Here is a 23,853-nt window from a genome sequence, read left to right as displayed (position 1 = left end):
ATTGCTCAGACAAAGAATGAAATAAAAAATGCCATTAGTCAAAAAGGAAAAGAAATGATTTTTAACAGCAAGGTGCAATGTCTGGAGAATGATGAAAAGTGTTCGAGATTCTTTTTTAAGAAGGTGGTGGGAAAGAAAGAAATGATATCTGTAATAGAAGGGAAGATAACTAATGAAGAGATGTTGCGAGAAGCACAAGTATTTTATCAGGAGCTTTTTAATAAAAAAGATATTGATATTTCCTTTACTAATGATGTTTTAGATACCTTGGATTCAAAACTTGACAAAACTGACCAAGAGAGCCTTTGTGATGAAATCTTTTTACCTGAACTTTTAAGCACTTTTAAGAGTTTTTTAAATGGTAAAACACCTGGTTCGGATGGGTTGCCAGTTGAATTTTATCTGTGTTTTTGGTCCATTTTAAAAGATGATCTTTTAGGTATTTTTAACTGTGCTTTTAAATCTGAGATTTTACCTGCGTCCTGGAGAGATGGTGTTGTTACTCTGATTTTTAAAAAAGGAGACATCTCTAAATTAGAAAATTGGAGGCCTATTACCCTGCTAAATACAGACTATAAGGTTTTAGCAAAAATTTTAGCAAATAGGCTCAAGCAGGTAATTTCTAAGGTTATACACAGTGACCAAGTATGCGGAGTACCTGGAAGGAAAATAAGTGATCATCTAAACCTTGTAAAAGATGTTTTATGGTATCAGAAACAATGTGATCAGAAATTGGCAATTTTATCCTTGGATTTTCAAAAGGCTTATGACCGTGTTTCTCATGATTTTTTATGGTTGGTTTTAAAGAAAATGAATTTTCCTGATTTTATTGTTGGAAAAATTGCACTTTTATATAAAAACTGTTTTAGTCGTATTTTAATTAACGGTTTTTTATCCCAAGAGGTATGTTTACAGTCTGGGGTGAAACAGGGGTGCCCCCTATCACCCATTCTTTTCATATGTGCAATAGAACCTCTGTTGAATGTTTTGAGAAAAGATAAGCTCATTAGAGGAGTGCCAATCCCTGGAAGTGGAGGACAGAGCGTAAAGACGATAGCATACATGGATGATGTTAATATTCTATGTCCAGATGAACCATCCCTGAAACGTGCTATCAGACAGACAGAATTTTTTTGTGAGGGCTCTGGCTTCAAATTAAATAAAAATAAATGTGATTGCTTTGCAATAGGGAATTGGGGCAATACGGAGGTGAATGTGCAATATGATAAAATCAAAATCTTGGGTGTCATCTTTGACAATGAAAATAATGGAGAGGAAAGCTGGTCCATCGTCAAAGAGAAAGTGCAAAAGAAAATAAGTTTTTGGAAAATGAGGAAATTAACAATAGAAGGAAAAGTACTGATAATGAAAGCTTTGTTGCTACCTATCATGCTATATTTAAGCTTGGTTTTCCCACCGAGTGAACGCACCTTAAAGTTTTTAAACAAGATTTGCTTTCATTTTTTATGGGGGTCTAAAATGGATAAACTCAGGAGAGATGTAATGATGAAGACAAAGAAATTGGGGGGTAAGGATGTGCCTGATTTAAAAAGGTTTTTATATATTCACTTTTTTTCTATGTGTTTTAATGGCTTGCAAAGAAACTGTTATTGGTCTTATTTTTTAAAATATGCTGCAGGTCACATTTTTAGAAAAAGAAAGTGGATAACCTTACCTTTAACGTCCCCAATCTTATTTATTCCCCCAGCGCACTATGTGGTTTTAGAAAAGATTATTCGTATTTATGGCATTGCTAATTTTAGTCAAGAAATTTGTAGTAATGCACGAAAATTAGTTCCTGAAATCAGGAAGATAGAACAGATTTGCTTAATATCTAATTATTCCACTGAGAAATCTCTAAGAGTTTGGAGGATGGTGAATATGGGATTCTTATCTAATGACTTAAAAGATCTGGCCTGGCAGATAGCACATCAATGTTTGCCTACCAGAGAATTCCAACACAGAAGAGGATTGTGTCGTAGTGCAAAGTGCCCGAGAATGGGGTGTCCTAGTGAGGAAACAGTTTTACACCTTTTTTGGAACTGTTTTTACGCCCAAGAGATATGGCATTTGATAGGACCCTTACTAAAATTCATTTCTGATCTTAATTTTTTAAATCATGAAGTTATTTTATATGGATTTTATAATGTTTTATCTGTGGAAAAGTCTCGGGTTTTGTGGATTAGTATAAATTGTATTAAAATTGCACTATGGAAGACGAGGAATATTCTTCTTTTTAAAAGAGACACTATTACCTCTAAAGATTGTGTTCGCCTAGCTCTTAGTGAGATGTATGTTTTCTATTTATTGGATAAAAAAAGATTAGGTCACAAAGTGGCTAAAAGTCTTTGGAATCTACATCTGTGGAATATGCTTTTAGCAGACTAAGTATAATCTGGACTGCGTAAGGTCTTTTAGTCTAAGAATATTATATCTAAAAGTAAAAAATCTGTTCTTATCAGTTTTCATGCTGGTGGGGATGGGTGCTGCATGGAGGATGCAGGTGTACCAGGGCTTTCCGGGGCTGGTTCTGAGGAATCAGCTCGACGGCTGCCCCGATGTGACCTGTTCCCTCCGGGTCTCGCCATGAGGCTGAGAGGGTCTAGAGCCGAGGTACTTTTGTGCCTCGGGGAGTGGTAACCCCGAGGTGCCGAAACTCAATGGGAGAATAGACTCACTGAGTTGAAGCACGGGCACCATAATCTCTTCACCTTGTGGCACTCACCTCTTGATTCCCGGCCTTCTGGCTAGGATCAGAGAAATTTTTATAGATCCGGCCGGATGTCCGGGCAGTATATCTGCACACATTCACTTATTTATTTCTTTTTTGTCTCACTGTGTCACTTTTTGCGTGTTGTGTGTTCACAGGATTTGTCAGGATGCGGTAGCCCTTCTGGGTGTCCCTCCTGGCGGTCTAGGGGAGGTGTGTGTGGCCATTAGGTTCCGCACCTCCCTGCAAACACCCCGGGTACTCCTGTTTTGGCAGGGTACCTACCGTAATCGGCTCTGCGGGCAGATACCTTGGCTAACGCCAAGGGGGATGCCGGGAGCATTTGTGGTCCCCTAGTAGCTTCGGCGAAAAGGGACATCGAACCTGGAACCTCGCAGGTACCTTTTGGTCCGGAGGCGAAGGGTAAGGTTTGTTGGGGGGCCTCTCTCCTATCGGAGAAGGGCTTGCGATAGACCGCATCCTTTGTGCACGTTTTTTTAGTGTAACACGTTTGCACTTTTTCTTGCACTTTGGGTGAATCGAAAGCACGTTCCTCGGCTTTAGATAAAAAAAAAAAATCTGTTCTTATCAGTTTAATATCTGATACGTCCCCTATCTGGGGACCATATATTAAATGGATTTTTGAGAACGGGGGCCGATTTCGAAGCTTGCTTCCGTCGCCCTATGCATTGACCCGATATGGCAGTATCTTCGGGTACAGTGCACCACCCCCTTACAGGGTTAAAAAGAAAGATTCCTACTTTCATTGCTACCTGCTTGCTGGCTAGCCAGCTAGCCAGCCCTGTGGGCCTTGCTGCTGCTGCAGCCAAAAAACAAAAGGTGGTGCTGCTGCTGCTTCTGCTGCTTCTGCTTCTGCTTGTGTCTGGCCCCTGTTGGAGCGTCCAGGCACAGGACTTCTGCTGCTGCTGACTAAATGGCCTCCTTAATTGGATCATTTGAGTAGCCAGCACACCTGTGCAGGTAGGGCATGACATGATAGGCAGCTGCCTTGATAGCGGGTGGGTGCTGAATGTTCCTAATTGACAAAATAAGATTAATGCTTATGAAGAAATATAAAATCTCATCCCTTCCCCAATATCGCGCCACACCCCTACCCCTTAATTCCCTGGTTGAACGTGATGGACATATGTCTTTTTTCGACCGTACTAACTATGTAACTATGTAACATAACATGGGGGGGGGGGGGGGGTCTCCTGGCTGTTCACACAGGTGTGTCATTGCTGTACATTGACCATGCATTGCTTCTGTGGTATTGCAAAGGCAAAGACAAATGCTTCCAGCCATCCATTGCACTAATGGATTGGTCATCAGCTGGCTGTCTATGTCCCGCATCAATATAGACCAAAGTACAGAGGGTTAGGCTATGCTATTGTGCACCTACCTGATGCATCAGAAGGTGCGAGGCCCTTGCTAAATTCTGTGCACAGACTTTGAGATCTATGCTTTAGACTGTATCTAAACCTGCTCCAACATGGACTGACATTCTGGCCTACTTTCAGCCGATGCGACTTGTCTGTCGCTGAACAGTCGCTTTTTATGTATTCAGCACCTATGTATAATGTTGTAAAAATGCTCTAGAAGCTAAAGTCGCAGAAATGTCACACATATTTGGCCTGCAACTTTCTGTGCGACAAATTCAGACAGGAAAAATCAGTATAAATCCTTAGAAAATTATCCCCCAGTGTCTCCATCTGCTGGCGGTATTGAATAAGCATTGCTGCACTGATGGGGTATGCATTAGACGAAAAAAAAGAAGAAAAAGAAGAATAATACGCCCAGAAAAGAGGCGAAAAGGAGAAAAACGTAAAAAAAACGTGAAAAAAAAGTAAGAGGAAGAGAAGGGAAAAAAAGGTGGAAATGGGTTTAAAAGTGATTTCGGCGGAGAAATATATATATATATATATATATATATATATATATATATATGCGCACACACACACATAGATATAAACGTATTCTCCGTTGAGATATTGCAGCCGCTGCTGTGTCCAGGCCCAGGAGCCTTAGCACTGTGCTGTGATGTCACTCAATACCACTGACATCACTAGGTGTAAACAACATCTCTCCTTTGCTGTGTATGTGACTATGGAGCTGTTTGGTGATGTCGTCTATTACGGCCTTCATAGAAGCAACAGGAGATTGTTGCATCCATCTTGAACCCTCAGAACTACAGTGCTATGATGTCACTCACTTCCACAGGCCTTGCAGAGTGTAAACAACAACAACCCAGCTTTGTTGTGTATGTAACCAAAGGGATTTGTGATGTCACCTAGAACCTTCACAGCAGCGACAGCTTTATGAGGAGCATCAGCACTGCTCTGCCTGAGCAGAACCATCACCGCCATAGGTTGTCAAATAACCCGGATTTAACCCACACAGGTAAGTCCAATGGGGTGCAGGCATGTCCTCTATGCTTACAGCTTCCCGTGGGTGTTGGTTTGATACCGTTTGGGGACAGCCAAGGAGGCATCTGCAGGCAACAAAGGTAGGTGTGTGCTTGTGTGTGTGTTTCCTATGCAGATCCTAAGCCCAGTGTCACATGCAAGTAGGAGGAGTAAGAAGGGTTCCTGGCAAATCCGGGTTATGGATTGCATTTAAAAAGGCCCCGTGGGAGTGCAATGGGCCCCTGTCTTGCTGCTTAGCAATAATGGTATGGGTTTAGGTTCTGCTGTGTGTACTGGTGGTTGACTGCCCCCCAGCCCAGAGTGTGCATGGTAAATTGTCTGGCAGCCTCCCTGACAGCAAGCAGTGATAGTGCCCATGAAGGGGACCTTGTTGGGCCCGCCCCTTTCACGGTTATCGCTTCTCGGCCTTTTGGCTAAGATCAAGTGTAGTATCTGTTCTTATCAGTTTAATATCTGATACGTCCCCTATCTGGGGACCATATATTAAATGGATTTTTGAGAACGGGGGCCGATTTCGAAGCTTGCTTCCGTCGCCCTATGCATTGACCCGATATGGCAGTATCTTCGGGTACAGTGCACCACCCCCTTACAGGGTTAAAAAGAAAGATTCCTACTTTCATTGCTACCTGCTTGCTGGCTAGCCAGCTAGCCAGCCCTGTGGGCCTTGCTGCTGCTGCAGCCAAAAAACAAAAGGTGGTGCTGCTGCTGCTTCTGCTGCTTCTGCTTCTGCTTGTGTCTGGCCCCTGTTGGAGCGTCCAGGCACAGGACTTCTGCTGCTGCTGACTAAATGGCCTCCTTAATTGGATCATTTGAGTAGCCAGCACACCTGTGCAGGTAGGGCATGACATGATAGGCAGCTGCCTTGATAGCGGGTGGGTGCTGAATGTTCCTAATTGACAAAATAAGATTAATGCTTATGAAGAAATATAAAATCTCATCCCTTCCCCAATATCGCGCCACACCCCTACCCCTTAATTCCCTGGTTGAACGTGATGGACATATGTCTTTTTTCGACCGTACTAACTATGTAACTATGTAACATAACATGGGGGGGGGGGGGGTCTCCTGGCTGTTCACACAGGTGTGTCATTGCTGTACATTGACCATGCATTGCTTCTGTGGTATTGCAAAGGCAAAGACAAATGCTTCCAGCCATCCATTGCACTAATGGATTGGTCATCAGCTGGCTGTCTATGTCCCGCATCAATATAGACCAAAGTACAGAGGGTTAGGCTATGCTATTGTGCACCTACCTGATGCATCAGAAGGTGCGAGGCCCTTGCTAAATTCTGTGCACAGACTTTGAGATCTATGCTTTAGACTGTATCTAAACCTGCTCCAACATGGACTGACATTCTGGCCTACTTTCAGCCGATGCGACTTGTCTGTCGCTGAACAGTCGCTTTTTATGTATTCAGCACCTATGTATAATGTTGTAAAAATGCTCTAGAAGCTAAAGTCGCAGAAATGTCACACATATTTGGCCTGCAACTTTCTGTGCGACAAATTCAGACAGGAAAAATCAGTATAAATCCTTAGAAAATTATCCCCCAGTGTCTCCATCTGCTGGCGGTATTGAATAAGCATTGCTGCACTGATGGGGTATGCATTAGACGAAAAAAAAGAAGAAAAAGAAGAATAATACGCCCAGAAAAGAGGCGAAAAGGAGAAAAACGTAAAAGAACGTGAAAAAAAAGTAAGAGGAAGAGAAGGGAAAAAAAGGTGGAAATGGGTTTAAAAGTGATTTCGGCGGAGAAATATATATATATATATATATATATATATATATATATATATATATATATATATATATGCGCACACACACACATAGATATAAACGTATTCTCCGTTGAGATATTGCAGCCGCTGCTGTGTCCAGGCCCAGGAGCCTTAGCACTGTGCTGTGATGTCACTCAATACCACTGACATCACTAGGTGTAAACAACATCTCTCCTTTGCTGTGTATGTGACTATGGAGCTGTTTGGTGATGTCGTCTATTACGGCCTTCATAGAAGCAACAGGAGATTGTTGCATCCATCTTGAACCCTCAGAACTACAGTGCTATGATGTCACTCACTTCCACAGGCCTTGCAGAGTGTAAACAACAACAACCCAGCTTTGTTGTGTATGTAACCAAAGGGATTTGTGATGTCACCTAGAACCTTCACAGCAGCGACAGCTTTATGAGGAGCATCAGCACTGCTCTGCCTGAGCAGAACCATCACCGCCATAGATTGTCAAATAACCCGGATTTAACCCACACAGGTAAGTCCAATGGGGTGCAGGCATGTCCTCTATGCTTACAGCTTCCCGTGGGTGTTGGTTTGATACCGTTTGGGGACAGCCAAGGAGGCATCTGCAGGCAACAAAGGTAGGTGTGTGCTTGTGTGTGTGTTTCCTATGCAGATCCTAAGCCCAGTGTCACATGCAAGTAGGAGGAGTAAGAAGGGTTCCTGGCAAATCCGGGTTATGGATTGCATTTAAAAAGGCCCCGTGGGAGTGCAATGGGCCCCTGTCTTGCTGCTTAGCAATAATGGTATGGGTTTAGGTTCTGCTGTGTGTACTGGTGGTTGACTGCCCCCCAGCCCAGAGTGTGCATGGAAAATTGTCTGGCAGCCTCCCTGACAGCAAGCAGTGATAGTGCCCATGAAGGGGACCTTGTTGGGCCCGCCCCTTTCACGGTTATCGCTTCTCGGCCTTTTGGCTAGATCAAGTGTCTGGTCAGGAGGATCCTGGGAGTTTGTCCTACCTTTTCCAAGGGGGGCTGCTACGAGGAACCGAAAAGGCGATCGACAAGATGGGTGTTCGCATCCGTTACCTTACATCCGGTGAAACGCGGATTCGTTTTTCCTTTCGCTTTGATGTTGATGAAGACAAGCAAGAACTCGTCCAACTTTCTTATTTTGTGAAAGAAACTCTCTACAAGCTTCTTGGGGTGAAGAAAGAGAACATCGTCTGTCTCAGAGATCCTCGGAAGGGCAGCTTCATCCTAACTCTGGACTCTGCTTATGCATGCCAGAATCTTTTTGAGAAGCTGAAAAGCAATCAAGACCTTGCTGAGCTTGATGGGATCACGGTCACAGTGTTGTATACTGGAGGCGATATTCCTCTAGTTGTGTGTATGCACAATCCCTTTGTGACTGTGTCCCATATTGAGCTCTTTTTGGGGAAATACTGCAGTTCTGTTAAGTATTCCCATAAGGTGATGAATTCAGAAGACCTATGGACGGGGAAACATAAGTTTTTTGTGAAAATGAAGGAGGATGCTACTGGCATTGGAGGGTTGTGTCATCCACCCTCCAACTTTTCTATCGGTCGGGATAAGGGCTATTTGTTTTATCCCGAGATGCCTACTTTTTGTAGGAAATGTAAGAAATTCGGACATACTATGGAAGTTTGCACGGACACTACAGTTCGCTGTGGTCGGTGCAATCAAGAAGGCCATGTTTCTAAGGACTGTGCTAAAATCGTCTGCAACATTTGTGGTGAAGAAGGCCATGCCTTTAAAGATTGCAGTCTCCGTTCCAGTGTAGCTAGATCGTGGGCTGACCGTGTAGCGGGGAGAGTGGGTGTAGTGCAAGCTGAAGTACCACCTGCGAAAGCACCCCAGCGGTCTGAGGCGCCTTCAGAAAAGCCGGCTGTAACTTCTCATGTCGTGGCGGAGCTTATGGACCTTTCTGCTGTGCCTGAGACAGAGGGGAGACCTTCTGTGGAGGGTTCTGGTGGTGGAGGGTCACTAGTGAGCAGTGAAGCCATGGAGGTTGGCGTGAAGGAGATCAAGCGGAAGAAGGAACTTGGAGATGAGCCACAACTTGGCATTAAACGGCCTGTCAAAAAAAGCTCAGACGAATGTGAGGACAGTCAACATGCATGGAGGCCTTCTATAAGATCAGCGTCCGATCCAAAAAATATCAAAGAGTTCGAAAGCCCGGAGTCACCTGTGGGTTTCATATCGGACTCAAACTCCAGTAGCGAATAGCTTCCTTAAAGTGCTCCTCTCTTAATGTGAGAGGTCTAAAGAGCCCTACGAGAAGGGCTGCTTTGTTTAGTTTTTTAGAGACCTTGGACTGTTCTCTGTTCTTTTTACAAGAATGTGGAATTGAACATAGTCCAAATTATGAGGACCTTTGTCGTAGCTGGACTTTGGGACCATCGGTCTGGTCGGGTGACAATCTGAACAGATCTTCAGGTGTTGGGATCTTGTTTAGAGGTTCAGATGTACAAGTTTTGTCCTTCTTAGAAATTATACCTGGTAGAGCGCTATTAGTTAATATTAAGTACAATGGCTCAGAGATTAAGCTTTTTAACATCTATGCTTCTCCTGAAAAAAATGAGAGAGCCGACTTGATTAATGATATTCAGGCTTTTATCCCAGGTTCAACACCTATTTTAATGGCTGGAGATTTTAATTGTTGTATGAGTGGTGATCATCGTGAGAGTGGAAGTGTGCATGTCAGAGTGGATAAAACAGAGAAACAGATTAAGAGTATGACTGAGGATTTTAACTTTACCGATGTCTGGAGGAGAAAATACCCAGACGACCCTGGTTACACATGGGAAAATAATGTCTGCAAATCCAGGATTGATTTTATTTTTTTATCGGAAAGTTTTAATCTAGTTGAGGTTTCTCTTTTATCGAATATTTTCTCTGATCATAAGTTATTACATGCACATGTCACTTTACCTGGCCTAGAGAAAGGCAGAGGCGTTTGGAAGCTCAACACTACTTTATTAGAGGACATGAAAACAAAAAATGATTTTATTGCTGCTTATAACAAATGGAGATTGCGTCAATCCCAATATAAAAATATTTTGGATTGGTGGGAGGATGTTAAAAAGTGGACTAAACTGTTTTTTATCCGTGTGGGCATCCAAAAGGCTAAGGAGAAAAAGTTATGGTTTAAAATGTTAAACACTAAAATCCAAACATATTATAAACTAAAGCAAGCCGGGCTTGAGATGGATGATGTTATTGCTCAGACAAAGAATGAAATAAAAAATGCCATTAGTCAAAAAGGAAAAGAAATGATTTTTAACAGCAAGGTGCAATGTCTGGAGAATGATGAAAAGTGTTCGAGATTCTTTTTTAAGAAGGTGGTGGGAAAGAAAGAAATGATATCTGTAATAGAAGGGAAGATAACTAATGAAGAGATGTTGCGAGAAGCACAAGTATTTTATCAGGAGCTTTTTAATAAAAAAGATATTGATATTTCCTTTACTAATGATGTTTTAGATACCTTGGATTCAAAACTTGACAAAACTGACCAAGAGAGCCTTTGTGATGAAATCTTTTTACCTGAACTTTTAAGCACTTTTAAGAGTTTTTTAAATGGTAAAACACCTGGTTCGGATGGGTTGCCAGTTGAATTTTATCTGTGTTTTTGGTCCATTTTAAAAGATGATCTTTTAGGTATTTTTAACTGTGCTTTTAAATCTGAGATTTTACCTGCGTCCTGGAGAGATGGTGTTGTTACTCTGATTTTTAAAAAAGGAGACATCTCTAAATTAGAAAATTGGAGGCCTATTACCCTGCTAAATACAGACTATAAGGTTTTAGCAAAAATTTTAGCAAATAGGCTCAAGCAGGTAATTTCTAAGGTTATACACAGTGACCAAGTATGCGGAGTACCTGGAAGGAAAATAAGTGATCATCTAAACCTTGTAAAAGATGTTTTATGGTATCAGAAACAATGTGATCAGAAATTGGCAATTTTATCCTTGGATTTTCAAAAGGCTTATGACCGTGTTTCTCATGATTTTTTATGGTTGGTTTTAAAGAAAATGAATTTTCCTGATTTTATTGTTGGAAAAATTGCACTTTTATATAAAAACTGTTTTAGTCGTATTTTAATTAACGGTTTTTTATCCCAAGAGGTATGTTTACAGTCTGGGGTGAAACAGGGGTGCCCCCTATCACCCATTCTTTTCATATGTGCAATAGAACCTCTGTTGAATGTTTTGAGAAAAGATAAGCTCATTAGAGGAGTGCCAATCCCTGGAAGTGGAGGACAGAGCGTAAAGACGATAGCATACATGGATGATGTTAATATTCTATGTCCAGATGAACCATCCCTGAAACGTGCTATCAGACAGACAGAATTTTTTTGTGAGGGCTCTGGCTTCAAATTAAATAAAAATAAATGTGATTGCTTTGCAATAGGGAATTGGGGCAATACGGAGGTGAATGTGCAATATGATAAAATCAAAATCTTGGGTGTCATCTTTGACAATGAAAATAATGGAGAGGAAAGCTGGTCCATCGTCAAAGAGAAAGTGCAAAAGAAAATAAGTTTTTGGAAAATGAGGAAATTAACAATAGAAGGAAAAGTACTGATAATGAAAGCTTTGTTGCTACCTATCATGCTATATTTAAGCTTGGTTTTCCCACCGAGTGAACGCACCTTAAAGTTTTTAAACAAGATTTGCTTTCATTTTTTATGGGGGTCTAAAATGGATAAACTCAGGAGAGATGTAATGATGAAGACAAAGAAATTGGGGGGTAAGGATGTGCCTGATTTAAAAAGGTTTTTATATATTCACTTTTTTTCTATGTGTTTTAATGGCTTGCAAAGAAACTGTTATTGGTCTTATTTTTTAAAATATGCTGCAGGTCACATTTTTAGAAAAAGAAAGTGGATAACCTTACCTTTAACGTCCCCAATCTTATTTATTCCCCCAGCGCACTATGTGGTTTTAGAAAAGATTATTCGTATTTATGGCATTGCTAATTTTAGTCAAGAAATTTGTAGTAATGCACGAAAATTAGTTCCTGAAATCAGGAAGATAGAACAGATTTGCTTAATATCTAATTATTCCACTGAGAAATCTCTAAGAGTTTGGAGGATGGTGAATATGGGATTCTTATCTAATGACTTAAAAGATCTGGCCTGGCAGATAGCACATCAATGTTTGCCTACCAGAGAATTCCAACACAGAAGAGGATTGTGTCGTAGTGCAAAGTGCCCGAGAATGGGGTGTCCTAGTGAGGAAACAGTTTTACACCTTTTTTGGAACTGTTTTTACGCCCAAGAGATATGGCATTTGATAGGACCCTTACTAAAATTCATTTCTGATCTTAATTTTTTAAATCATGAAGTTATTTTATATGGATTTTATAATGTTTTATCTGTGGAAAAGTCTCGGGTTTTGTGGATTAGTATAAATTGTATTAAAATTGCACTATGGAAGACGAGGAATATTCTTCTTTTTAAAAGAGACACTATTACCTCTAAAGATTGTGTTCGCCTAGCTCTTAGTGAGATGTATGTTTTCTATTTATTGGATAAAAAAAGATTAGGTCACAAAGTGGCTAAAAGTCTTTGGAATCTACATCTGTGGAATATGCTTTTAGCAGACTAAGTATAATCTGGACTGCGTAAGGTCTTTTAGTCTAAGAATATTATATCTAAAAGTAAAAAATCTGTTCTTATCAGTTTAATATCTGATACGTCCCCTATCTGGGGACCATATATTAAATGGATTTTTGAGAACGGGGGCCGATTTCGAAGCTTGCTTCCGTCGCCCTATGCATTGACCCGATATGGCAGTATCTTCGGGTACAGTGCACCACCCCCTTACAGGGTTAAAAAGAAAGATTCCTACTTTCATTGCTACCTGCTTGCTGGCTAGCCAGCTAGCCAGCCCTGTGGGCCTTGCTGCTGCTGCAGCCAAAAAACAAAAGGTGGTGCTGCTGCTGCTTCTGCTGCTTCTGCTTCTGCTTGTGTCTGGCCCCTGTTGGAGCGTCCAGGCACAGGACTTCTGCTGCTGCTGACTAAATGGCCTCCTTAATTGGATCATTTGAGTAGCCAGCACACCTGTGCAGGTAGGGCATGACATGATAGGCAGCTGCCTTGATAGCGGGTGGGTGCTGAATGTTCCTAATTGACAAAATAAGATTAATGCTTATGAAGAAATATAAAATCTCATCCCTTCCCCAATATCGCGCCACACCCCTACCCCTTAATTCCCTGGTTGAACGTGATGGACATATGTCTTTTTTCGACCGTACTAACTATGTAACTATGTAACATAACATGGGGGGGGGGGGGGGGGGTCTCCTGGCTGTTCACACAGGTGTGTCATTGCTGTACATTGACCATGCATTGCTTCTGTGGTATTGCAAAGGCAAAGACAAATGCTTCCAGCCATCCATTGCACTAATGGATTGGTCATCAGCTGGCTGTCTATGTCCCGCATCAATATAGACCAAAGTACAGAGGGTTAGGCTATGCTATTGTGCACCTACCTGATGCATCAGAAGGTGCGAGGCCCTTGCTAAATTCTGTGCACAGACTTTGAGATCTATGCTTTAGACTGTATCTAAACCTGCTCCAACATGGACTGACATTCTGGCCTACTTTCAGCCGATGCGACTTGTCTGTCGCTGAACAGTCGCTTTTTATGTATTCAGCACCTATGTATAATGTTGTAAAAATGCTCTAGAAGCTAAAGTCGCAGAAATGTCACACATATTTGGCCTGCAACTTTCTGTGCGACAAATTCAGACAGGAAAAATCAGTATAAATCCTTAGAAAATTATCCCCCAGTGTCTCCATCTGCTGGCGGTATTGAATAAGCATTGCTGCACTGATGGGGTATGCATTAGACGAAAAAAAAGAAGAAAAAGAAGAATAATACGCCCAGAAAAGAGGCGAAAAGGAGAAAAACGTAAAAAAACGTGAAAAAAAAGTAAGAGGAAGAGAAGGGAAAAAAAGGTGGAAATGGGTTTAAAAGTGATTTCGGCGGAGAAATATATATATATATATATATATATATATATATATATATATATATATATGCGCACACACCCACATAGATATAAACGTATTCTCCGTTGAGATATTGCAGCCGCTGCTGTGTCCAGGCCCAGGAGCCTTAGCACTGTGCTGTGATGTCACTCAATACCACTGACATCACTAGGTGTAAACAACATCTCTCCTTTGCTGTGTATGTGACTATGGAGCTGTTTGGTGATGTCGTCTATTACGGCCTTCATAGAAGCAACAGGAGATTGTTGCATCCATCTTGAACCCTCAGAACTACAGTGCTATGATGTCACTCACTTCCACAGGCCTTGCAGAGTGTAAACAACAACAACCCAGCTTTGTTGTGTATGTAACCAAAGGGATTTGTGATGTCACCTAGAACCTTCACAGCAGCGACAGCTTTATGAGGAGCATCAGCACTGCTCTGCCTGAGCAGAACCATCACCGCCATAGGTTGTCAAATAACCCGGATTTAACCCACACAGGTAAGTCCAATGGGGTGCAGGCATGTCCTCTATGCTTACAGCTTCCCGTGGGTGTTGGTTTGATACCGTTTGGGGACAGCCAAGGAGGCATCTGCAGGCAACAAAGGTAGGTGTGTGCTTGTGTGTGTGTTTCCTATGCAGATCCTAAGCCCAGTGTCACATGCAAGTAGGAGGAGTAAGAAGGGTTCCTGGCAAATCCGGGTTATGGATTGCATTTAAAAAGGCCCCGTGGGAGTGCAATGGGCCCCTGTCTTGCTGCTTAGCAATAATGGTATGGGTTTAGGTTCTGCTGTGTGTACTGGTGGTTGACTGCCCCCCAGCCCAGAGTGTGCATGGAAAATTGTCTGGCAGCCTCCCTGACAGCAAGCAGTGATAGTGCCCATGAAGGGGACCTTGTTGGGCCCGCCCCTTTCACGGTTATCGCTTCTCGGCCTTTTGGCTAGATCAAGTGTCTGGTCAGGAGGATCCTGGGAGTTTGTCCTACCTTTTCCAAGGGGGGCTGCTACGAGGAACCGAAAAGGCGATCGACAAGATGGGTGTTCGCATCCGTTACCTTACATCCGGTGAAACGCGGATTCGTTTTTCCTTTCGCTTTGATGTTGATGAAGACAAGCAAGAACTCGTCCAACTTTCTTATTTTGTGAAAGAAACTCTCTACAAGCTTCTTGGGGTGAAGAAAGAGAACATCGTCTGTCTCAGAGATCCTCGGAAGGGCAGCTTCATCCTAACTCTGGACTCTGCTTATGCATGCCAGAATCTTTTTGAGAAGCTGAAAAGCAATCAAGACCTTGCTGAGCTTGATGGGATCACGGTCACAGTGTTGTATACTGGAGGCGATATTCCTCTAGTTGTGTGTATGCACAATCCCTTTGTGACTGTGTCCCATATTGAGCTCTTTTTGGGGAAATACTGCAGTTCTGTTAAGTATTCCCATAAGGTGATGAATTCAGAAGACCTATGGACGGGGAAACATAAGTTTTTTGTGAAAATGAAGGAGGATGCTACTGGCATTGGAGGGTTGTGTCATCCACCCTCCAACTTTTCTATCGGTCGGGATAAGGGCTATTTGTTTTATCCCGAGATGCCTACTTTTTGTAGGAAATGTAAGAAATTCGGACATACTATGGAAGTTTGCACGGACACTACAGTTCGCTGTGGTCGGTGCAATCAAGAAGGCCATGTTTCTAAGGACTGTGCTAAAATCGTCTGCAACATTTGTGGTGAAGAAGGCCATGCCTTTAAAGATTGCAGTCTCCGTTCCAGTGTAGCTAGATCGTGGGCTGACCGTGTAGCGGGGAGAGTGGGTGTAGTGCAAGCTGAAGTACCACCTGCGAAAGCACCCCAGCGGTCTGAGGCGCCTTCAGAAAAGCCGGCTGTAACTTCTCATGTCGTGGCGGAGCTTATGGACCTTTCTGCTGTGCCTGAGACAGAGGGGAGACCTTCTGTGGAGGGTTCTGGTGGTGGAGGGTCACTAGTGAGCAGTGAAGCCATGGAGGTTGGCGTGAAGGAGATCAAGCGGAAGAAGGAACTTGGAGATGAGCCACAACTTGGCATTAAACGGCCTGTCAAAAAAAGCTCAGACGAATGTGAGGACAGTCAACATGCATGGAGGCCTTCTATAAGATCAGCGTCCGATCCAAAAAATATCAAAGAGTTCGAAAGCCCGGAGTCACCTGTGGGTTTCATATCGGACTCAAACTCCAGTAGCGAATAGCTTCCTTAAAGTGCTCCTCTCTTAATGTGAGAGGTCTAAAGAGCCCTACGAGAAGGGCTGCTTTGTTTAGTTTTTTAGAGACCTTGGACTGTTCTCTGTTCTTTTTACAAGAATGTGGAATTGAACATAGTCCAAATTATGAGGACCTTTGTCGTAGCTGGACTTTGGGACCATCGGTCTGGTCGGGTGACAATCTGAACAGATCTTCAGGTGTTGGGATCTTGTTTAGAGGTTCAGATGTACAAGTTTTGTCCTTCTTAGAAATTATACCTGGTAGAGCGCTATTAGTTAATATTAAGTACAATGGCTCAGAGATTAAGCTTTTTAACATCTATGCTTCTCCTGAAAAAAATGAGAGAGCCGACTTGATTAATGATATTCAGGCTTTTATCCCAGGTTCAACACCTATTTTAATGGCTGGAGATTTTAATTGTTGTATGAGTGGTGATCATCGTGAGAGTGGAAGTGTGCATGTCAGAGTGGATAAAACAGAGAAACAGATTAAGAGTATGACTGAGGATTTTAACTTTACCGATGTCTGGAGGAGAAAATACCCAGACGACCCTGGTTACACATGGGAAAATAATGTCTGCAAATCCAGGATTGATTTTATTTTTTTATCGGAAAGTTTTAATCTAGTTGAGGTTTCTCTTTTATCGAATATTTTCTCTGATCATAAGTTATTACATGCACATGTCACTTTACCTGGCCTAGAGAAAGGCAGAGGCGTTTGGAAGCTCAACACTACTTTATTAGAGGACATGAAAACAAAAAATGATTTTATTGCTGCTTATAACAAATGGAGATTGCGTCAATCCCAATATAAAAATATTTTGGATTGGTGGGAGGATGTTAAAAAGTGGACTAAACTGTTTTTTATCCGTGTGGGCATCCAAAAGGCTAAGGAGAAAAAGTTATGGTTTAAAATGTTAAACACTAAAATCCAAACATATTATAAACTAAAGCAAGCCGGGCTTGAGATGGATGATGTTATTGCTCAGACAAAGAATGAAATAAAAAATGCCATTAGTCAAAAAGGAAAAGAAATGATTTTTAACAGCAAGGTGCAATGTCTGGAGAATGATGAAAAGTGTTCGAGATTCTTTTTTAAGAAGGTGGTGGGAAAGAAAGAAATGATATCTGTAATAGAAGGGAAGATAACTAATGAAGAGATGTTGCGAGAAGCACAAGTATTTTATCAGGAGCTTTTTAATAAAAAAGATATTGATATTTCCTTTACTAATGATGTTTTAGATACCTTGGATTCAAAACTTGACAAAACTGACCAAGAGAGCCTTTGTGATGAAATCTTTTTACCTGAACTTTTAAGCACTTTTAAGAGTTTTTTAAATGGTAAAACACCTGGTTCGGATGGGTTGCCAGTTGAATTTTATCTGTGTTTTTGGTCCATTTTAAAAGATGATCTTTTAGGTATTTTTAACTGTGCTTTTAAATCTGAGATTTTACCTGCGTCCTGGAGAGATGGTGTTGTTACTCTGATTTTTAAAAAAGGAGACATCTCTAAATTAGAAAATTGGAGGCCTATTACCCTGCTAAATACAGACTATAAGGTTTTAGCAAAAATTTTAGCAAATAGGCTCAAGCAGGTAATTTCTAAGGTTATACACAGTGACCAAGTATGCGGAGTACCTGGAAGGAAAATAAGTGATCATCTAAACCTTGTAAAAGATGTTTTATGGTATCAGAAACAATGTGATCAGAAATTGGCAATTTTATCCTTGGATTTTCAAAAGGCTTATGACCGTGTTTCTCATGATTTTTTATGGTTGGTTTTAAAGAAAATGAATTTTCCTGATTTTATTGTTGGAAAAATTGCACTTTTATATAAAAACTGTTTTAGTCGTATTTTAATTAACGGTTTTTTATCCCAAGAGGTATGTTTACAGTCTGGGGTGAAACAGGGGTGCCCCCTATCACCCATTCTTTTCATATGTGCAATAGAACCTCTGTTGAATGTTTTGAGAAAAGATAAGCTCATTAGAGGAGTGCCAATCCCTGGAAGTGGAGGACAGAGCGTAAAGACGATAGCATACATGGATGATGTTAATATTCTATGTCCAGATGAACCATCCCTGAAACGTGCTATCAGACAGACAGAATTTTTTTGTGAGGGCTCTGGCTTCAAATTAAATAAAAATAAATGTGATTGCTTTGCAATAGGGAATTGGGGCAATACGGAGGTGAATGTGCAATATGATAAAATCAAAATCTTGGGTGTCATCTTTGACAATGAAAATAATGGAGAGGAAAGCTGGTCCATCGTCAAAGAGAAAGTGCAAAAGAAAATAAGTTTTTGGAAAATGAGGAAATTAACAATAGAAGGAAAAGTACTGATAATGAAAGCTTTGTTGCTACCTATCATGCTATATTTAAGCTTGGTTTTCCCACCGAGTGAACGCACCTTAAAGTTTTTAAACAAGATTTGCTTTCATTTTTTATGGGGGTCTAAAATGGATAAACTCAGGAGAGATGTAATGATGAAGACAAAGAAATTGGGGGGTAAGGATGTGCCTGATTTAAAAAGGTTTTTATATATTCACTTTTTTTCTATGTGTTTTAATGGCTTGCAAAGAAACTGTTATTGGTCTTATTTTTTAAAATATGCTGCAGGTCACATTTTTAGAAAAAGAAAGTGGATAACCTTACCTTTAACGTCCCCAATCTTATTTATTCCCCCAGCGCACTATGTGGTTTTAGAAAAGATTATTCGTATTTATGGCATTGCTAATTTTAGTCAAGAAATTTGTAGTAATGCACGAAAATTAGTTCCTGAAATCAGGAAGATAGAACAGATTTGCTTAATATCTAATTATTCCACTGAGAAATCTCTAAGAGTTTGGAGGATGGTGAATATGGGATTCTTATCTAATGACTTAAAAGATCTGGCCTGGCAGATAGCACATCAATGTTTGCCTACCAGAGAATTCCAACACAGAAGAGGATTGTGTCGTAGTGCAAAGTGCCCGAGAATGGGGTGTCCTAGTGAGGAAACAGTTTTACACCTTTTTTGGAACTGTTTTTACGCCCAAGAGATATGGCATTTGATAGGACCCTTACTAAAATTCATTTCTGATCTTAATTTTTTAAATCATGAAGTTATTTTATATGGATTTTATAATGTTTTATCTGTGGAAAAGTCTCGGGTTTTGTGGATTAGTATAAATTGTATTAAAATTGCACTATGGAAGACGAGGAATATTCTTCTTTTTAAAAGAGACACTATTACCTCTAAAGATTGTGTTCGCCTAGCTCTTAGTGAGATGTATGTTTTCTATTTATTGGATAAAAAAAGATTAGGTCACAAAGTGGCTAAAAGTCTTTGGAATCTACATCTGTGGAATATGCTTTTAGCAGACTAAGTATAATCTGGACTGCGTAAGGTCTTTTAGTCTAAGAATATTATATCTAAAAGTAAAAAATCTGTTCTTATCAGTTTTCATGCTGGTGGGGATGGGTGCTGCATGGAGGATGCAGGTGTACCAGGGCTTTCCGGGGCTGGTTCTGAGGAATCAGCTCGACGGCTGCCCCGATGTGACCTGTTCCCTCCGGGTCTCGCCATGAGGCTGAGAGGGTCTAGAGCCGAGGTACTTTTGTGCCTCGGGGAGTGGTAACCCCGAGGTGCCGAAACTCAATGGGAGAATAGACTCACTGAGTTGAAGCACGGGCACCATAATCTCTTCACCTTGTGGCACTCACCTCTTGATTCCCGGCCTTCTGGCTAGGATCAGAGAAATTTTTATAGATCCGGCCGGATGTCCGGGCAGTATATCTGCACACATTCACTTATTTATTTCTTTTTTGTCTCACTGTGTCACTTTTTGCGTGTTGTGTGTTCACAGGATTTGTCAGGATGCGGTAGCCCTTCTGGGTGTCCCTCCTGGCGGTCTAGGGGAGGTGTGTGTGGCCATTAGGTTCCGCACCTCCCTGCAAACACCCCGGGTACTCCTGTTTTGGCAGGGTACCTACCGTAATCGGCTCTGCGGGCAGATACCTTGGCTAACGCCAAGGGGGATGCCGGGAGCATTTGTGGTCCCCTAGTAGCTTCGGCGAAAAGGGACATCGAACCTGGAACCTCGCAGGTACCTTTTGGTCCGGAGGCGAAGGGTAAGGTTTGTTGGGGGGCCTCTCTCCTATCGGAGAAGGGCTTGCGATAGACCGCATCCTTTGTGCACGTTTTTTTAGTGTAACACGTTTGCACTTTTTCTTGCACTTTGGGTGAATCGAAAGCACGTTCCTCGGCTTTAGATAAAAAAAAAAAATCTGTTCTTATCAGTTTAATATCTGATACGTCCCCTATCTGGGGACCATATATTAAATGGATTTTTGAGAACGGGGGCCGATTTCGAAGCTTGCTTCCGTCGCCCTATGCATTGACCCGATATGGCAGTATCTTCGGGTACAGTGCACCACCCCCTTACAGGGTTAAAAAGAAAGATTCCTACTTTCATTGCTACCTGCTTGCTGGCTAGCCAGCTAGCCAGCCCTGTGGGCCTTGCTGCTGCTGCAGCCAAAAAACAAAAGGTGGTGCTGCTGCTGCTTCTGCTGCTTCTGCTTCTGCTTGTGTCTGGCCCCTGTTGGAGCGTCCAGGCACAGGACTTCTGCTGCTGCTGACTAAATGGCCTCCTTAATTGGATCATTTGAGTAGCCAGCACACCTGTGCAGGTAGGGCATGACATGATAGGCAGCTGCCTTGATAGCGGGTGGGTGCTGAATGTTCCTAATTGACAAAATAAGATTAATGCTTATGAAGAAATATAAAATCTCATCCCTTCCCCAATATCGCGCCACACCCCTACCCCTTAATTCCCTGGTTGAACGTGATGGACATATGTCTTTTTTCGACCGTACTAACTATGTAACTATGTAACATAACATGGGGGGGGGGGGGGGGTCTCCTGGCTGTTCACACAGGTGTGTCATTGCTGTACATTGACCATGCATTGCTTCTGTGGTATTGCAAAGGCAAAGACAAATGCTTCCAGCCATCCATTGCACTAATGGATTGGTCATCAGCTGGCTGTCTATGTCCCGCATCAATATAGACCAAAGTACAGAGGGTTAGGCTATGCTATTGTGCACCTACCTGATGCATCAGAAGGTGCGAGGCCCTTGCTAAATTCTGTGCACAGACTTTGAGATCTATGCTTTAGACTGTATCTAAACCTGCTCCAACATGGACTGACATTCTGGCCTACTTTCAGCCGATGCGACTTGTCTGTCGCTGAACAGTCGCTTTTTATGTATTCAGCACCTATGTATAATGTTGTAAAAATGCTCTAGAAGCTAAAGTCGCAGAAATGTCACACATATTTGGCCTGCAACTTTCTGTGCGACAAATTCAGACAGGAAAAATCAGTATAAATCCTTAGAAAATTATCCCCCAGTGTCTCCATCTGCTGGCGGTATTGAATAAGCATTGCTGCACTGATGGGGTATGCATTAGACGAAAAAAAAGAAGAAAAAGAAGAATAATACGCCCAGAAAAGAGGCGAAAAGGAGAAAAACGTAAAAAAAACGTGAAAAAAAAGTAAGAGGAAGAGAAGGGAAAAAAAGGTGGAAATGGGTTTAAAAGTGATTTCGGCGGAGAAATATATATATATATATATATATATATATATATATATATATATATGCGCACACACACACATAGATATAAACGTATTCTCCGTTGAGATATTGCAGCCGCTGCTGTGTCCAGGCCCAGGAGCCTTAGCACTGTGCTGTGATGTCACTCAATACCACTGACATCACTAGGTGTAAACAACATCTCTCCTTTGCTGTGTATGTGACTATGGAGCTGTTTGGTGATGTCGTCTATTACGGCCTTCATAGAAGCAACAGGAGATTGTTGCATCCATCTTGAACCCTCAGAACTACAGTGCTATGATGTCACTCACTTCCACAGGCCTTGCAGAGTGTAAACAACAACAACCCAGCTTTGTTGTGTATGTAACCAAAGGGATTTGTGATGTCACCTAGAACCTTCACAGCAGCGACAGCTTTATGAGGAGCATCAGCACTGCTCTGCCTGAGCAGAACCATCACCGCCATAGGTTGTCAAATAACCCGGATTTAACCCACACAGGTAAGTCCAATGGGGTGCAGGCATGTCCTCTATGCTTACAGCTTCCCGTGGGTGTTGGTTTGATACCGTTTGGGGACAGCCAAGGAGGCATCTGCAGGCAACAAAGGTAGGTGTGTGCTTGTGTGTGTGTTTCCTATGCAGATCCTAAGCCCAGTGTCACATGCAAGTAGGAGGAGTAAGAAGGGTTCCTGGCAAATCCGGGTTATGGATTGCATTTAAAAAGGCCCCGTGGGAGTGCAATGGGCCCCTGTCTTGCTGCTTAGCAATAATGGTATGGGTTTAGGTTCTGCTGTGTGTACTGGTGGTTGACTGCCCCCCAGCCCAGAGTGTGCATGGAAAATTGTCTGGCAGCCTCCCTGACAGCAAGCAGTGATAGTGCCCATGAAGGGGACCTTGTTGGGCCCGCCCCTTTCACGGTTATCGCTTCTCGGCCTTTTGGCTAAGATCAAGTGTAGTATCTGTTCTTATCAGTTTAATATCTGATACGTCCCCTATCTGGGGACCATATATTAAATGGATTTTTGAGAACGGGGGCCGATTTCGAAGCTTGCTTCCGTCGCCCTATGCATTGACCCGATATGGCAGTATCTTCGGGTACAGTGCACCACCCCCTTACAGGGTTAAAAAGAAAGATTCCTACTTTCATTGCTACCTGCTTGCTGGCTAGCCAGCTAGCCAGCCCTGTGGGCCTTGCTGCTGCTGCAGCCAAAAAACAAAAGGTGGTGCTGCTGCTGCTTCTGCTGCTTCTGCTTCTGCTTGTGTCTGGCCCCTGTTGGAGCGTCCAGGCACAGGACTTCTGCTGCTGCTGACTAAATGGCCTCCTTAATTGGATCATTTGAGTAGCCAGCACACCTGTGCAGGTAGGGCATGACATGATAGGCAGCTGCCTTGATAGCGGGTGGGTGCTGAATGTTCCTAATTGACAAAATAAGATTAATGCTTATGAAGAAATATAAAATCTCATCCCTTCCCCAATATCGCGCCACACCCCTACCCCTTAATTCCCTGGTTGAACGTGATGGACATATGTCTTTTTTCGACCGTACTAACTATGTAACTATGTAACATAACATGGGGGGGGGGGGGGGGTCTCCTGGCTGTTCACACAGGTGTGTCATTGCTGTACATTGACCATGCATTGCTTCTGTGGTATTGCAAAGGCAAAGACAAATGCTTCCAGCCATCCATTGCACTAATGGATTGGTCATCAGCTGGCTGTCTATGTCCCGCATCAATATAGACCAAAGTACAGAGGGTTAGGCTATGCTATTGTGCACCTACCTGATGCATCAGAAGGTGCGAGGCCCTTGCTAAATTCTGTGCACAGACTTTGAGATCTATGCTTTAGACTGTATCTAAACCTGCTCCAACATGGACTGACATTCTGGCCTACTTTCAGCCGATGCGACTTGTCTGTCGCTGAACAGTCGCTTTTTATGTATTCAGCACCTATGTATAATGTTGTAAAAATGCTCTAGAAGCTAAAGTCGCAGAAATGTCACACATATTTGGCCTGCAACTTTCTGTGCGACAAATTCAGACAGGAAAAATCAGTATAAATCCTTAGAAAATTATCCCCCAGTGTCTCCATCTGCTGGCGGTATTGAATAAGCATTGCTGCACTGATGGGGTATGCATTAGACGAA

General features: G+C 42.2%; 4 non-coding genes and 1 pseudogene across 4 annotated transcripts; all 5 read left to right on the top strand.

The window, feature by feature from the left end:
- Nucleotides 1-3,256: 3,256 nt before the first annotated feature.
- On the top strand, nucleotides 3,257-3,441 carry LOC130333411 (U2 spliceosomal RNA). Its single transcript, XR_008875603.1, has one exon. It is a non-coding gene; the product is annotated as a U2 spliceosomal RNA (small nuclear RNA).
- A 2,088-nt stretch (nucleotides 3,442-5,529) lies between these two features.
- Nucleotides 5,530-5,720, top strand: LOC130333471 (U2 spliceosomal RNA). Its single transcript, XR_008875649.1, has one exon. It is a non-coding gene; the product is annotated as a U2 spliceosomal RNA (small nuclear RNA).
- Nucleotides 5,721-12,533: 6,813 nt separating this feature from the next.
- Nucleotides 12,534-12,709, top strand: LOC130333401 (U2 spliceosomal RNA; annotated as a pseudogene).
- A 7,640-nt stretch (nucleotides 12,710-20,349) lies between these two features.
- Nucleotides 20,350-20,534, top strand: LOC130333410 (U2 spliceosomal RNA). Its single transcript, XR_008875602.1, has one exon. It is a non-coding gene; the product is annotated as a U2 spliceosomal RNA (small nuclear RNA).
- Nucleotides 20,535-22,626: 2,092 nt separating this feature from the next.
- LOC130333470 (U2 spliceosomal RNA) lies at nucleotides 22,627-22,817 on the top strand. The gene has a single exon (XR_008875648.1). It is a non-coding gene; the product is annotated as a U2 spliceosomal RNA (small nuclear RNA).
- Nucleotides 22,818-23,853: the final 1,036 nt, after the last annotated feature.

The sequence above is a fragment of the Hyla sarda genome, unplaced genomic scaffold (genome assembly GCF_029499605.1).
Source record: "Hyla sarda isolate aHylSar1 unplaced genomic scaffold, aHylSar1.hap1 scaffold_408, whole genome shotgun sequence".
Lineage (NCBI taxonomy): Eukaryota > Metazoa > Chordata > Amphibia > Anura > Hylidae > Hyla > Hyla sarda.
This window is presented reverse-complemented; position numbering and strand designations above follow the sequence as displayed.